Source organism: Oncorhynchus kisutch, linkage group LG5 (assembly GCF_002021735.2).
Source record: "Oncorhynchus kisutch isolate 150728-3 linkage group LG5, Okis_V2, whole genome shotgun sequence".
NCBI classification, from domain to species: Eukaryota; Metazoa; Chordata; class Actinopteri; order Salmoniformes; family Salmonidae; genus Oncorhynchus; species Oncorhynchus kisutch.
The window spans coordinates 42,285,116-42,302,703 of record NC_034178.2 but is presented as its reverse complement, the minus strand read 5'-3'; the positions used below and the strand labels follow the sequence as shown (position 1 = coordinate 42,302,703).

The 17,588-nt window shown below is 42.7% G+C and overlaps 1 long non-coding RNA gene across 1 annotated transcript; it reads right to left on the bottom strand.

Moving 5' to 3' along the window:
- Positions 1-13,409: 13,409 nt before the first annotated feature.
- Positions 13,410-14,402, bottom strand: LOC116374205 (uncharacterized). Its single transcript, XR_004210028.1, has 2 exons — positions 14,291-14,402; positions 13,410-14,181 (listed from the first exon to the last, which is right to left on the bottom strand). It is a non-coding gene; the product is annotated as an uncharacterized LOC116374205 (long non-coding RNA).
- Between the last annotated feature and the right edge of the window lie 3,186 nt (positions 14,403-17,588).

Here is a 17,588-nt window from a genome sequence, read left to right as displayed (position 1 = left end):
TTCCTTGATACCGTGCAGTTTGGTCACATTTAAGCACTTTTAAGCTCTGTTTTAAGCTCTGTTAATCTGATATGACTTGAATTGTTGAATCACTTTATCTATAAACAGTATATCCATTCGGTAATTCCTTGTGATTTTAGTATGTCACTTTTTTAAATCCAGAAAAATAGAACAATTAGACAATAATCGGGCAAAGTAGGATGTTATGTGTTTTGCATGGAATGCTCTCTCTGTTTTGGGAGTCCAGATGCAGCAGATTGTGTCCTCTGTCTTGAGAGAGCTAGTCGTTTTTCCCACACTGAGTCCTGTGATCAATGCACTACAAAAGTCGCTCAGTGAACCATTTGTGACGGCAATTAGGTCTGTGTTGTACTATAGACAGAACTTGACTTCACAGACAATCACACTTTTAGAAAGGGATTGTTAGCCAATCAAACGAGCACATGATTGTGTCTACTTTTGAACAAAACCTTACATTTTAACTTTTTGTTTAATGACAAAATACTTTAAATTCCCTTGGGATTTTGAGTGCCTTACTTCTGTCTACACAAATAAGTGGGCTACACACATTTACTAATAAAGATAGTTTAATCATAGAGATAGAAAAACTGAAAATGGCTTTCATAACTTTGGTAGACCTGAGATCCCTTTATTTAATCTTTCTTTTATTACCCTCATAAAGTGTGCCTTTTTCCCGTTGAGACTCACAGGTGCTGGTGGGATTGACAAAACTAAACTATTTTATTTATTTATTTATTTATTTTACCTTTATTTAACCAGGTAGGCAAGTTGAGAACAAGTTCTCATTTACAATTGCGACCTGGCCAAGATAAAGCAAAGCAGTTCGACAGATAAAACGACACAGAGTTACACATGGAGTAAAAACAAACATACAGTCAATAATGCAGTATAAACAAGTCTATATACAATGTGAGCAAATGAGGTGAGAAGGGAGGTAAAGGCAAAAAAGGCCAAGATGGCAAAGTAAATACAATATAGCAAGTAAAATACTGGAATGGTAGTTTTGCAATGGAAGAATGTGCAAAGTAGAAATAAAAAAATAATGGGGTGCAAAGGAGCAAAATAAATAAATTAATTAAAATTAAATACAGTTGGGAAAGAGGTAGTTGTTTGGGCTAAATTATAGGTGGGCTATGTACAGGTGCAGTAATCTGTGAGCTGCTCTGACAGTTGGTGCTTAAAGCTAGTGAGGGAGATAAGTGTTTCCAGTTTCAGAGATTTTTGTAGTTCGTTCCAGTCATTGGCAGCAGAGAACTGGAAGGAGAGGCGGCCAAAGAAAGAATTGGTTTTGGGGGTGACTAGAGAGATATACCTGCTGGAGCGTGTGCTACAGGTGGGAGATGCTATGGTGACCAGCGAGCTGAGATAAGGGGGGACTTTACCTAGCAGTGTCTTGTAGATGACATGGAGCCAGTGGGTTTGGCGACGAGTATGAAGCGAGGGCCAGCCAACGAGAGCGTACAGGTCGCAATGGTGGGTAGTATATGGGGCTTTGGTGATAAAACGGATTGCACTGTGATAGACTGCATCCAATTTGTTGAGTAGGGTATTGGAGGCTATTTTGTAAATGACATCGCCAAAGTCGAGGATTGGTAGGATGGTCAGTTTTACAAGGGTATGTTTGGCAGCATGAGTGAAGGATGCTTTGTTGCGAAATAGGAAGCCAATTCTAGATTTAACTTTGGATTGGAGATGTTTGATATGGGTCTGGAAGGAGAGTTTACAATCTAACCAGACACCTAAGTATTTGTAGTTGTCCACGTATTCTAAGTCAGAGCCGTCCAGAGTAGTGATGTTGGACAGGCGGGTAGGTGCAGGCAGCGATCGGTTGAAGAGCATGCATTTAGTTTTACTTGCATTCAAGAGCAATTGGAGGCCACGGAAGGAGAGTTGTATGGCATTGAAGCTTGCCTGGAGGGTTGTTAACACAGTGTCCAGAGAAGGGCCGGAAGTATACAGAATGGTGTCGTCTGCGTAGAGGTGGATCAGGGACTCACCAGCAGCAAGAGCGACCTCATTGATGTATACAGAGAAGAGAGTCGGTCCAAGAATTGAACCCTGTGGCACCCCCATAGAGACTGCCAGAGGTCCGGACAGCAGACCCTCCGATTTGACACACTGAACTCTATCAGAGAAGTAGTTGGTGAACCAGGCGAGGCAATCATTTGAGAAACCAAGGCTGTCGAGTCTGCCGATGAGGATATGGTGATTGACAGAGTCGAAAGCCTTGGCCAGATCAATGAATACGGCTGCACAGTAATGTTTCTTATCGATGGCGGTTAAGATATCGTTTAGGACCTTGAGCGTGGCTGAGGTGCACCCATGACCAGCTCTGAAACCAGATTGCATAGCAGAGAAGGTATGGTGAGATTCGAAATGGTCGGTAATCTGTTTGTTGACTTGGCTTTCGAAGACCTTAGAAAGGCACGGTAGGATAGATATAGGTCTGTAGCAGTTTGGGTCAAGAGTGTCCCCCCCTTTGAAGAGGGGGATGACCGCAGCTGCTTTCCAATCTTTGGGAATCTCAGACGACACGAAAGAGAGGTTGAACAGGCTAGTAATAGGGGTGGCAACAATTTCGGCAGATAATTTTAGAAAGAAAGGGTCCAGATTGTCTAGCCCGGCTGATTTGTAGGGGTCCAGATTTTGCAGCTCTTTCAGAACATCAGCTGAATGGATTTGGGAGAAGGAGAAATGGGGAAGGCTTGGGCGAGTTGCTGTTGGGGGTGCAGTGCTGTTGTCCGGGGTAGGAGTAGCCAGGTGGAAAGCATGGCCAGCCGTAGAAAAATGCTTATTGAAATTCTCAATTATGGTGGATTTATCAGTGGTGACAGTGTTTCCTATCTTCAGTGCAGTGGGCAGCTGGGAGGAGGTGTTCTTATTCTCCATGGACTTTACAGTGTCCCAGAACTTTTTTGAGTTAGTGTTGCAGGAAGCAAATTTCTGCTTGAAAAAGCTAGCCTTGGCTTTTCTAACTGCCTGTGTATAATGATTTCTAGCTTCCCTGAACAGCTGCATATCACGGGGGCTGTTCGATGCTAATGCAGAACGCCATAGGATGTTTTTGTGTTGGTTAAGGGCAGTCAGGTCTGGGGAGAACCAAGGGCTATATCTGTTCCTGGTTCTAAATTTCTTGAATGGGGCATGTTTATTTAGGATGGTTAGGAAGGCATTTAAAAAAAATATCCAGGCATCCTCTACTGACGGGATGAGATCAATATCCTTCCAGGATACCCCGGCCAGGTCGATTAGAAAGGCCTGCTCGCAGAAGTGTTTCAGGGAGCATTTTACAGTGATGAGTGGCGGTCGTTTGACCGCTGACCCATTACGGATGCAGGCAATGAGGCAGTGATCGCTGAGATCTTGGTTGAAGACAGCAGAGGTGTATTTAGAGGGGAAGTTGGTTAGGATGATATCTATGATGGTGCCCGTGTTTAAGGTTTTGGGGAGGTACCTGGTAGGTTCATTGATAATTTGTGTGAGATTGAGGGCATCAAGATTAGATTGTAGGATGGCTGGGGTGTTAAGCATGTTCCAGTTTAGGTCGCCTAGCAGCACGAACTCTGAAGATAGATGGGGGGCAATCAGTTCACATATGGTGTCCAGAGCACAGCTGGGGGCAGAGGGTGGTCTATAGCAGGCGGCAACAGTGAGAGACTTGTTTTTAGAGAGGTGGATTTTTAAAAGTAGAAGTTCAAATTGTTTGGGTACAGACCTGGATAGTAGGACAGAACTCTGCAGGCTATCTTTGCAGTAGATTGCAACACCGCCCCCTTTGGCAGTTCTATCTTGTCTGAAAATGTTGTAGTTTGGAATTAAAATGTCTGAGTTTTTGGTGGTCTTCCTAAGCCAGGATTCAGACACAGCTAGAACATCCGGGTTGGCAGAGTGTGCTAAAGCAGTGAATAGAACAAACTTAGGGAGGAGGCTTCTAATGTTAACATGCATGAAACCAAGGCTATTACGGTTACAGAAGTCGTCAAAAGAGAGCGCCTGGGGAATAGGAGTGGAGCTAGGCACTGCAGGGCCTGGATTCACCTCTACATCGCCAGAGGAACATAGGAGGAGTAGAATAAGGGTACGGCTAAAAGCTATGAGAATTGGTCGTCTAGAACGTCTGGAACATAGAGTAAAAGGAGGTTTCTGGGGGCGATAAAATAGCATCAAGGTATAATGTACAGACAAATGTATGGTAGGATGTGAATACAGTGGAGGTAAACCTAGGTATTGAGTGATGAAGAGAGAGATATTGTCTCTAGAAACATCGTTGAAACCAGGAGATGTCATTGCATGTGTGGGTGGTGGAACTAATAGGTTGGATAAGGTATAGTGAGCAGGACTAGAGGCTCTACAGTGAAATAAGCCAATAAACACTAACCAGAACAGAAATGGACAAGACATATTGACATTAAGGATAGGCATGCTTAGTCGAGTGATCAAAAGGGTCCGGTGAGTGGAGAGGTTGGTTGGTGATTTAGACAGCTAGCCAGGGCATCGGTAGCAAGCTAGCATAGGATGGAGGTCTGTTAGCCACCCCTTACGTTCCGTCAGTAGATTAGTGGGGTTCCGTGTGGTAGAGGGGATTAATCCAAATCACACAACAACAACAAAAATAAAAACAATAGATATAGTTATAGAGGCCCAAGAAGAAAAGATAATAATAATAATTTAAAAAATAATTTAAAAAAAATAATAATAAAAAAATTGTCCGATTGTCTATTCAGATAGCAGCCGGTAAGACAGCTAACGGTTAGCAGGCCGCAGATGGGCGTTCAGGTAACGTCGCGACGGAGGAGCCGGCCGAATAACTCCTTCGGGTAGATAACGTCGGCAGTCCAGTTGTGAAGGCCCGGTGGGGCTCCGCGAAGGCAGTAAAACGGGTCCGGATAGGTGACTGCAGCCCAGGTGTGATTGATGGAACTCAGGAGTGATTGACGGAGCTTGCTAGCTCCGGAATAATTGATGTTTGCTCCGGAATCGACGAAGGCCGATGGTCACACGGATAGCAGCTAGCTAGCTGTGAGATCCGGGTATGAATGTCCAGGGACATGGAGAGAAAAATTGGTCCGGTATGTTCCGTTCCGAGCCGCGCTGCGCCGTACAGAACTGGCGATAGATTTTCGAGCTAAAGGATAGCTGATGACCACAAACCGTGGTTAGCTGAATATTAACGATTTGCCAGTAAAGGAGCTAACTAGCTTCTGAACTAGCTTCTGGATTAGCTTCTGGCTAGTTTCAGGCTAGCTTCTTGGAGTTTCTGGCTAGCTTCTTGGAGGATTACAGATCTGAGGTAAATAATACTTTTTTATAAATATACATTGGTGAGGCGGGTTGCAGGAGAGTGTTTTGAAGATGAGTTGATGGAAAATAAAAATAAAATGTATGTGAAAAAGTTGTAAATATATATATATACAGGACACGACAAGACGAGGACAAAAGACGTCTGAACTGCTATGCCACCTTGGAGATGATTCTAAAACTAAACTATGACTCTGCTTTCCAGAGCTTTCCCACACTCTGCCCATTGAGAGAGCTTCTATTAAACAACAGAAGTGTGCCTTGCTAAATGTTAATGAATCTCTAAACAAGCAGTTCATTAAAAGCCCCCCCCCCTTTTTTTTTTTTTTTTTTTACAATTTTCGCCTAAATGACATACCCAAATCAAACTGCCTATAGCTCAGGCCCTGAAGCAAAGATATGTATATTCTTGGTACCATTTGACAGGAAACACTTTGAAGTTTGTGGAAATGTGAATTCTGTAGGAGAATGTAGGAGAATATAACACAATAGATCTGGTAGAAGAAAATACAATGAAAAAACCAAGCAGTCTTTTTCTACCACCTTCTTTGAAATGCAAGAGAAAGGCCATAGTTATTGCCGTCACTCTGGTTGTAATTCCGATAGTGTCCACAAGATGGAAGCAGTGTATGTACAAAGTTTCAGATGGATAACGTGAAAAATGAGTGAACAACAAGACTTTAAGTGTGAAGTCCCCAGGTACATTTGGGCAAATTGTGAAGACATTCACATTTTTATTCGATTTTTCTGCAAGAATATCATCAAATCTGTATACTTGGACTTCGATTTAGCTTTCCAAGTATTAGTAGCCATATTATAAGTTCAACATTTGCAAAACAACCATTATTGATAAGTTCATAACTCTGAATATCCTGTCGTACAAAGGCATACTGCCGTACAAGGTTAGTAGCTACATTTTACGACATATACATGGTTTCCGGATACTCCCATAAAGCCCAGCTCATTGGCTATCTAACTAGCTTTGTTTGACCCTGATTGGTGCTTATTTGACAAAGATACAGTCGTTCAAGTGATGGCCGCCCGGCATTTCATTAAGGCGCCGCTCTCTGACCAAATATGGTGTCCTATAGGATATACTACACCCCTAATGAAACAGTGAAATCTTGTTACCTTCTAGGATCTCTGAGGAATACATACAAATGTGATTTGACCTGCTGAATTACGCTGGAAGAAATGGCAGCGGTTTTACGTGGCCCCACCAATTGTGCTATTATGTGGGTTTTTTTGCGTTATTTGTAACTTATTTTGTACATAATGTTTCAACAACCATATCTTATGGCAAAAAATTGCTTCTGGATATCAGGACAGCGATCACTCATCTCGGATTTGACAAAGATTGTTTCTACAACAAGAAGGACGCAGAGGAAATTCTCCAAACACCCCACAGAGCCGACATCCCCGTTATTTGCAAGAGGAAGCGACGCAGGTACAGAAGACAAAGAGCCGGATGCCTTGCCAGGACCCGGAGAAGGCGAGTGGGAAAGCTGCGGTTACCGTCAATACTACTCGCCAATGTGCAATCATTGGACAATAAATTAGACGAGGTACGATCACGAATATCCTACCAACGGGACATCAAAAACTCTAATATCCCATGTTTCACGGAATCGTGGCTGAATGACGACATGGCGGGATAGCGGGATACACGCTGCACCGGCAAGATAGAACAGCACAGTCTGGTAAGACGGGGGGTGGGGCGGTCTGTGCATATTTGTAAACAACAGTGGGTGCACGAAATCTAAGGAAGTCTCTAGATTTTGCTCGCCTGAAGTAGAGTATATTGTGATAAATTGCAGACCACACTACTTGCCTAGAGAGTTTTCAGCTATACTTTTCGTGGCTGTTTATTTACCACCGCAGACAGATGTTGGCACTAAGACCGCACTCAGTCAGCTGTATAAGGAAATATGCAAACAGGAAACCACTCACCCAGAGGCGGCGCTCCTAGTGGCCGGAGACTTTAATGCAGGGAAACTTCTATCAACATGGGCAAATTTCTATCAACATGTTAAATGTGCAACCAGAGGGAAAACAATTCTAGATCACCTGCACTCCACACACAGAGACGCGTACAATGCTCTCCCTCGCCCTCCACTTGGTAAATACGACCACAACTCGATCCTCCTGATTCCTGCTTAAAAGCTAAAATTAAAGCAGGAAGCACCAGTGACTCAGTCTATAAAAAAAAGTGGCCAGATGAAGCAGATGCTAAACTACAGGACTGTTTTGCTATCACAAACGACATCAGTCCCTGGCTTTATCAATAAGTGCATCGATGATGTCGTCCCCACAGTGACTGTACGTACATACCCCTACCAGAAGCCATGGATTACAGGCAACATCCGCACTGAGCTAAAGGGTAGAGCCGCCGCTTTCAAGGTGCGGAACTCTAACCCGGAAGCTTACAAGAAATCCTGCTATGCCCTGCGACGAACCATCAAACAGGCAAAGCGTCAATACAGGGCTAAGATTGAATCATACTACACCGGCTCTGACGCTCGTCTTATGTGGCAGGGCTCGCAAACTATTACAGACTACAAAAGGAAAAACAGCCACGAGCTGCCCAATGACACGAGCCTACCAGATGAGCTAAATCACTTCTATGCTTGCTTCGAGGCAAGCAACACTGAGGCATGCATGAGAGCATCAGCTGTTCCAGATGACTGTGTGATCACGCTCTCCGTAGACAACGTGAGTAAGACCTTAAAACAGGTCAACATACACAAGGCTGCGGGGCCAGATGGATTACCAGGACGTGTGCTCCGGGCATGTGCTGACCAACTGGCAGGTGTCTTCACTGACATTTTCAACATGTCCCTGATTGAGTCTCTAATACCAACATGTTTCAAGCAGACCACCATAGTCCCTGTGCCCAAGAACACAAAGGCAACCTGCCTAAATCACTATAGAACCGTAGCACTCACGTCCGTAGCCATGAAGTGCTTTGAATGGTTGGTCATGGCTCACGTCAATACCATTATTCCAGAAACCCTAGACCCATTCCAATTTGCATACAGCCCAAACAGATCCACAGATGATGCAATCTCCATTGCACTCCACACTGCCCTTTCCCACCTAGACAAAAGGAATACTTATCTGAGAATGCTATTCATTGACTACAGCTCAGGGTTCAACACCATAGTACCCTCAAAGCTCATCACTAAGCTAAGGATCCTGTGACTAAACACATCCCTCTGCAGCTGGATCCTGGACTCCCTGACGGGCCGCCTCCAGGTGGTGAGGGTAGGTAGCAACACATCTGCCACGCTGATCCTCAACATTGGAACTCCCCAGGGGTGCGTGCTCAGTCCCCTCCTGTACTCCCGGTTCACCCGCGACTGCATGGCCAGGCACGACTCCAACACCATCATTAAGTTTGCTGATGACACAACAGTGGTAGGTCTGATCACCGACAATGACGAGACAGCCCATAGGGAGGAGGTCAGAGACCTGGCCGGGTGGTGTCAGAATAACAACCTATCCCTCAACGTTACCAAGACTAAGGAGATGATTGTGGACTACAGGCAAAGGAGGACCGAGCACGCCCCCCATTCTCATTGACCGGGCTGTAGTGGAGCAGGTTGAGAGCTTTAAGTTCCTTGGTGTCCACATCAACAACAAACTAGAATGGTCCAAACACACCAAGACAGTCATGAAGAGGGCACGACAAAGCCTATTCCCCCTCAGGAAACTAAAAAGATTTGGCATGGGTCCTGAGATCCTCAAAAGGTTCTACAGCTGCAACATCGAGAGCATCCTGACTGGTTGAATCACTGCCTGGTACAGCAATTGCTCGGCCTCTGACGGCAAGGTACTACAGAGGGTAGTGCGTACGGCCCAGTACATCACTGGGGCTAAGCTGCCTGCCATCCAGGACCTCTACACCAGGTGGTGTCAGAGGAAGGCCCTAATAATTGTCAAAGACCCCAGCCACCCCAGTCATAGACTGTTCTCTCTACTACGGCATGGCAAGCGGTACCAGAGTGCCAAGTCTAGGACAAAAAGCTTCTCAACAGTTTTTACCCCCAAGCCAAAAGACTCCTAAACAGGTAATCAAATGGCTACCCAGACTATTTGCATTGTGTGCCCCAGCCCCAACATCTCGTTTTACGCTGCTGCTACTCTCTGTTTATCATATATGCATAGTCACTTTAACTATACATTCATGTACATACTACCTCAATTGGGCCGACCACCAGAGCTCCCGCACATTGGCTAACCGGGCTATCTCTATTGTGTCCCACCAGCCACCACCCACCACCTGCCAACCCCTCTTTTACGATACTGCTACTCCCTGTTTATCACATATGCATAGTCACTTTAACCATATCTTCATGTCCATACTACTTCAATCAGACTGACTGACCGGTGTCTGTATGTAACCTCGCTACTTTTATAGCCTCGCTACTGTATATAGCCTGTCTTTTTACTGTTGTTTTATTTCTTTACTTACCTATTGTTCACCTAACACCTTTTTTGCACTATTAGAGCCTGTAAGTAAGCATTTCACTGTAAGAGGTTCGTACTGGCTGTCAGGACTCCTACCGAAGGTGGCTCCCCTTCCTGTTCGGGTGGCGCTCGGCGGTCGTAGTCACCGGCCTACTAGCTGCCACTGATCCTTTTTCCCCGTTCTGTTGACTGGTTTCACCTGTGTTGTGTTTAGGCTGATTTGTCGGGCTATAATTACCAGGAGGCCCGCCTGCTCTTTGTGCGGGATTGTTTTGTGTGACTTGTGTGCACGAATGAGATTTGGGTGTTTCCCATTTTGTGGGGTTTTGCTGGACTGTTTAAGTCCCCGTGTTTGGGGCATTTGGTTTGTGTGCGCCATGTGTTTCGTGGGGTGGCTTATGTTCGCCTATAGTATACACCTGTTGTATTTGGCGCACTTGACAAATAAACTCTGATTTGATTTAATTGGATTTTAAACATTGTTTAGGGTGAGATTTTCATAGATTCCTTTCTTTGCAAATTGAACGAGTGAGTCGAAATACAAAAATTATTGTGCATGCTATATGGATCTTTTTAGGATATAAAGGAGTTTATCTAACAAAACGCCACTTCATATTATCTCTGGGACCCTTTGGATGATGAATCAGAGAAAGATTTCAGAATGTAAGGACACATTTCACCTTCAGAGGTGAATTTATCCAACCTATCGTGAAGAAAAAAGTGTTTTGTTGTTAGGAGCTCTCCTCAAACAATAGAATGGCATTGTTTCGCAGTATAAATTGGACAGTGCAGTTATATTAACAAGAATTTAAGCTTCAGCCGACATAAGACACTTGTTTCTCTAAAATCTGCGATCTTGACACAATGCGCTGCATGATTCACAACTGTCCCGTTGACGGAATGCCGATCTTTAAGAAGTTTTAAGTCCCTGGTGGCAAAGCTCATTAGTGAAATATTGTTCTTAAGAAATAGATAAAGACTCACTGTTACAGAGTATCAATTAAAGTTGGATGTGTGTTTGTGTACACAAACAAATTCCATATTTTCAACCATGCCCCACATATAAACCATTTAGAAAATGTGTTTAAATGCATTATGCCACTGGTTATGTAGATAGGCCTTATTGACCGCAAGGCACTACAGAGGGTAGTACGTACGGCCCAGTACATCACTGGAGCCAAGCTTTCTGCCATCCAGGACCTCTATACCAGGCGGTGTCAGAGGGTAGTACGTATGGCCCAGTACATCACTGGAGCCAAGCTTCCTGCCATCCAGGACCTCTATACCAGGCGGTGTCAGAGGGTAGTATGTACGGCCCAGTACATCACTGGAGCCAAGCTTCCTGCCATCCAGGACCTCTATACCAGGCGGTGTCAGAGGGTAGTACGTACGGGCCAATACATCACTGGAGCCAAGCTTCCTGCCATCCAGGACCTCTATACCAGGCGGTGTCAGAGGGTAGTACGTACGGGCCAATACATCACTGGAGCCAAGCTTTCTGCCATCCAGGACCTCTATACCAGGCGGTGTCAGAGGGTAGTACGTACGGGCCAATACATCACTGGAACCAAGCTTCCTGCCATCCAGGACCTCTATACCAGGCGGTGTCAGAGGGTAGTACGAACGGGCCAATACATCACTGGAACAAAGCTTCCTGCCATCCAGGACCTCTTTACCAGGCGGTGTCAGAGGGTAGTACGTACGGGCCAATACATCACTGGAGCCAAGCTTTCTGCCATCCAGGACCTCTTTACCAGGCGGTGTCAGAGGAAGGCCCTAAAAATGGTCAAAGACTCCAGCCACCCTTGTCATAGACTGTTCTCTCTGCTACCGCACGGCAAGCGGTACCGGTAGGGCAAGTCTAGGTCCAAGAGGCTTCTAAACAGCTTCTACCCCCCAAAGCCATAAGACTCCTAAACATCTAATCAAATGGCTACCCAGACTATTTGCATTGCCCCCCCTTTTACGCTGCTGCTACTCTCTGTTATTATCTTTGCATAGTCACTTTAACAACTCTACATACATGTACATATTACCTCAATTACCTCCAATAACCGGTGCCCCGCACATTGACTCTGTACCGGTACCACCTTTATATAGCCTCGCTATTGTTATTTTACTGCTGCTCTTGAATTATTTGTTACTTTGGTTTCTTTTTTTGTGTGTATTTTTCTTAAAACTGCATTGTTGGTTAAGGGCTTGTCAGTAAGCATTTCACTGTAAGGTTGTATTTGTATTTAGCGTATATGGCAAATACAATTTGATTTGATTTGTAAGTGGGTTCTTGGAGAAGGGCACATTTCTGCCGCAAAAATACATAATGGATGTCTTCAAATGTTTCAAATATGATGTTTTTATTTTTATTTTCAAAACATTTGCAAAGTCCTACCTCCATGAACCAAGTGCTCAACATTTGTTTGATAATAAGAAATAGATCCATTGATTTCCCCAATAGAGAGCCAGACCCCCCTCTAACCTCTGACAGTCCAGGGTAGAGGGCTGAGTCTGTTGTCCCTAATGGGCTCTGTGAGTGAGTTTTCCTCAGTTTCCCACACTCTCTCCATTCACTACTTTCAATGGAGGAACAATAGAAGTGTGTCTTATTGCACATCTCATTAGCTATTGAGTTTTGAGTGCACAGCTGCCCTAAACTTTTAGAGCACTAAGATGACAGTAGCAGTTTTGGTCCAACACCTGAAATTACTGCTGACCAAACTAAACTCACTGAAATGGAATTGTTATACATTCTGATACACTGAAAATACATTTATGTAATATATGCGTATCAGTAAAAAGAAATCACATTCATGCCTCCTGGGGAATATTTATGATTAATTATCTCGTTATAGTCCCTTTCACATGCCAACTAAAACAATTAATGCAATGTCTTGTCATGTCATGTCTTTCCTGGTTAAATAAAGGGAAAAAATGTAATTATGTGTGGATAGAAATGTCTAACTTTTATCTTACGTGGTAGACTTAGAATGAAGCACCCAGAGAGGCACAAATTAATATGGATTCAGTGTTGCATTCGAATGAATTCAATATCCTTGTTTACAGTAATGGGTAATAGTAGGCATTATTGTTTCTACATGTGGAATATCATGAATCAGTAATGTAACTGCAATGGAAGGTTGCCATCAAACCAAACAAGATTTAATCAAATGATTTGTGTATTTATTCAGATTGACTCATATCATTAAAGAGCTTAATATAAGGTAAATATTTCAATAGAAATAAAGTGATTAAACAACAAGAACTTGGACAACTCTCCAATGCATAGGATATACAGTTACCGTCTTTATAAAATACAACATATTGTTCAAAATAAACAACAGGTTTTACAATGAGCGTGAAGTTATCACCATTTGCAATGTGCACATTATTCAAATCATGCGAGCCACTTTTTCACACAAAGTCTGATCTTAAAACAGATCAAATATCGCTAATCACAGGTTGATGATAACAGGTACTGTATAACACCCAGTCTGGGTAAAAATGTGTCATGGAGGAACAGAGATGCTGTAGCTCAAGTTGATCAATATCAAATAAATAACTGATACAGATAGCTGTTTGAAGGGTGGGCGCTGATTTATTTATTTTCCCCGTGCTACAGATGACTTTATACATGTATACATGTTGTTTTTAACAGAAGATGTGCAATATTAACGTCAATATGACCATTTCACTACACAAATGTATTGGTAACAAAGCAAATATGTTCTTTTTTTCTCTCATACGTTCACCTTAAAAAATATAAGGCATAAACATTCACAAGCAGTGATATAACACCCATTTTGGGATAAAAGTCCTCATGGTGGGCCATTCAAGTTATTGTTGATCATTGTAATCAACACGTTTAAAAAAATACTACAAAAATTAGTGCTCATCAATTGGATCATTTCTTTCGAAAAAAACATTTAAACTTTTAAACAACTGAATTTAAAAGTCTCAATCACAGCTATACTTTAAAAAATCTACATGAGCAGAAGATGAAGAAGAAGATATCTTCCTATTCGCATTACTCTCCATGACAATAATCTAAGACCAACATGGTCCATTGTGTTTGTCTGGGCTAAAAGCTCATCTGAGGCAGGTCACTCTCCCTTCTGTTCTTAGTATCTGGAAGTGACTCAGCAGTCTTCTCTGAGACACAGAGAAGGAGTAACCCTAATTGGCTCATGCTGAGCAGGATGAGGAGCTCACTGGCTGGTACTGTTGCTGTTGTTTCTGTCATCTCAGGAAGCAAACTTTCATTCACAGGATGCCTGCTTTCTCCAGCTTGGAGTCAGACTGCTGGTTGAGGATCTCTGGACCCAGGAGAGACTTGAGGTGCTCAATGGTGTTGTTGATACTATCTCTGCGTAACTTTTCCACCACTGATTTTCTTAGCTGCAAGAAGAGAAGAGTCATTAATAACCTTATTTGGGAATATGTCATTATTGATACAAACAATCATTATAATGTAATTAATTTCCATGAATTTGAATCTTCAATTTACTTTATTGGTCAGATTCAGGTGGTCCTTAGAGTAGATTATAGCTGAAGTGATTGTAGGCTCCATGGCTGGATCTCTGTGTTGTAGAGGTCTCTGTGTAGAAAGTGAATCTGATCTCCACTGGCTTCATCTCTCCTATATATTGTCCCAAATCTGCATATGAATGTCTGAGTCTTGCGCTTGTTGGAGTTTCTCTCAGTCTGTAGCCAATGGGTGAGCTTCGGAGGACAATAAGGAATGTTTCCCAGATGCCTCAGGCAGCACACTTCCCTCCTCTGAGCTTCACAGCACAGCTGGCTCCTTGCACAAAGATGAGTGTGCCCCAGTCACACGCCCTCTTCTCTCTGGAGCTGGGAGCCACAGAGACACACGGCTTCCCACACTTCTGCATGCAGTCTGCTGAGCCCTGACACACAATATAAGTGTGTCTGCTATCACAAAGACCTACTGCCTGTTCCCATGCAGGGACCTAGAATGGCTTACAGGGCAAACCATCTGGTTCAGCTATAACTCACTTCAGAAAGACACTCTTTCAAAAACAAACAAATCAGTTTCAATTTGTACAAACACCCGTTTCCAAAACTTTTTTCCTTCAAAAGGTAAGCAAACAACCTTTTTGATATATTTTTTATTTCAACATATCATATACTGTAAATGTTCAAATCTGATATAATTGACACCTTAGGATATGGGAATAATTTATCCTATTTACGTGGTCAAAACTTTCACATGGCAAAATATTGGACTAAACTGGCCATGCGATGGCCAGTTTATAGTCCAATGTTTTGCTGATGGTTGGCTATCAATCTAAAGACAGGAAATCCATGCAACTAGGTTCTCATCACTGTCTTTATCATATTCCTACTATAAAATGGTCATATTATAAATAAAGACTCGTGTTGTTGTGTTTTCTGTGATGCGTATATGTGTTGCAATGAGCACAGAGACTTGTGATCCTAGCATATGTGCCATATTCTAATTCTGATGATTTCTGACATGGGAACTTGACACGGGAACGTGATTTTTCTGAGTACACATGGGCAAAGACACGTTCCCACAGACTAAAGTGGCCGACCTCTTTGCCGTATGGCATCAAGAACAAGATCTCACCTGTTCTGTGTGGAATCCGCTATTATTCCCACTGACTATTGTCCCACCATCCGAGCCCTCCTATTGGCTGCAGAGCGTATGACAGCGTAGGAGGAGGCACATAAAATACATAGAAAGTGGAGATGCAGAATTCACTAACGAAGACTCACTAAGCATCAGCTGACCCAAGACCAGTAGCAACGCAGCACAGCAGAGGAGCTACCACAACACAAATGCTAGAGCAAGACCTACCAAGACCAACTTCTCTACTTTTTTGACGAGCTTCAAACTCAAGACCAATATCTAAAAATGTCAGCCCACGTGGACATCGCTCTTCAGGACAGCATGAACGTGAAAGATCAGCACATTAGGTAAGACCAGGTTAAATTACACTGAAATATTTTAATAAGATATTAAAATGAATTGAAACTGTGTGTGAGAGAGAATAGGTGTCCATGATTGTCTTGTGTTGTTTTTAGGTGTAAACTCTCTCTGTTTGAGAGGAAATGCAGCAGTGGTGTGGAGAAACTGAAGATAGTCATTGGAGAACACCTCCAGAACGGGATCCCTACATCTCCCATATCTCCTATTTTGGAGAAGACAATGTCCCTTTTCACTCCGAAGAAGGCCTTTGGGTCACCCACCGGCTATTCCAAATGTTCCGGGGACATGCTGTGCCTTTTTCCTGCTCCAGAGGAGGACATTGTACCACTGCTTTGAACAATGAATTGAGAGAGACGCATGGATGTGGAGGTTATAGGTCAGAGGTCACATACTGGGCTTAGACTAGGGTCTGAGACAAAATGATCACTGCACTGTGAGATACAAACCCGTGGAAAGGGAATGAACTGACCTGAAGGCAAGCAGAGCACAATATACTGTTTATGTGCAAATTCTGCTCAGATTATATGTGCCATTTCTACGGCTGTTCCCACCATGGTAATTGGTTGGTTGTCTTATTTGGACCAGACTGTCAGAGATAGTTTTACATGACATTTAAAGCTGCAGATTCATTTGAAATGAATTGTGTGCATTGATATAAGCAGAGTTGTACTGCTTCATTCTTTCTGTGGAATTATGAACCAAATACATTGTTTCAAGGAGAAATCATGCCTTGATTCAAGTTGGAAAGTAAATCCACACGCATACCTTTCTTTTTTGTAAAGGAACAGTGCATTGTTGTGCATGATACATAAAGTAAATGTTTATTTTATTGTAAGAACCCAAAGGGGATTTATATTCTTGTTAATATTGTTATTTTTGTAAGCTAATAAAACTGCAAACAAAATCCACTTTTTTTTGGTCTATTCCTCATATCTGGGATTTTTTTTTCATATCTGAATTTTACTGGCTTCATTTACCAGCCTATAAAAACTCAGGAGAAAGACACCTTCTGATTATTTTAACGTACTTCCTCAAAATGTGTATACTGCAAAAAAGTCCAAAGCATCACTATGGTTCTTCACATAAAGGACTTACCATTTCCCACCAAGTGTGCACTAGCTCTCATGGATTTAAATGCATGGCACTGGTGATCCATCATATTTCTTACACTAGTTCATTCCTTTTAAATCCATGAGGTGGAGTGAAAGGGGAGAGAAGGGTAGACAGGGAATAGGATCGTTGAGTCTTTTGACATGTCCTGTATTATGTGCATCAGTTAGGGCATTGCAGTAAACCACCTGTAGGAAAAGCCTATTTGGGCATGACATTTCCATGACTAGATAACAGTAATTAGGAGTAATAACTAACATTAGTTACTAATTCATTACAAATTAATTATATTAATTACTACTACATTACATTATTAATTACAACTACTGACAAGCACATTGACAGTAAAAAACCTCTTAGATCTGAAGTCCCCTGTTTTTAGGGGACCTACGTGTTTCTGGGACCGGTTCCAACCTATATTTTCGCTTAGAAATCAACATTTTCACTTAGAAATGGATCATCTGTGGACACCGTAGATCGAAATGGCATGCATTGAGCGATAGCCCTGGTTCCCACACCAACACAGTAGTATATTTCTGAGCCTGCTTGACATAGGATGTGAAATCTTATAGGTAGTCATTTTATAATTTGATCATACTAAATTTAGAAAGCGTATAAGTCATTTCAAGACTTGTTCATTCAATTGTGTTGAATAGGAAATACGTCATATAAAATATTTCATATTTTCATACTTTGATCGTATTTGTACTGTGTACTT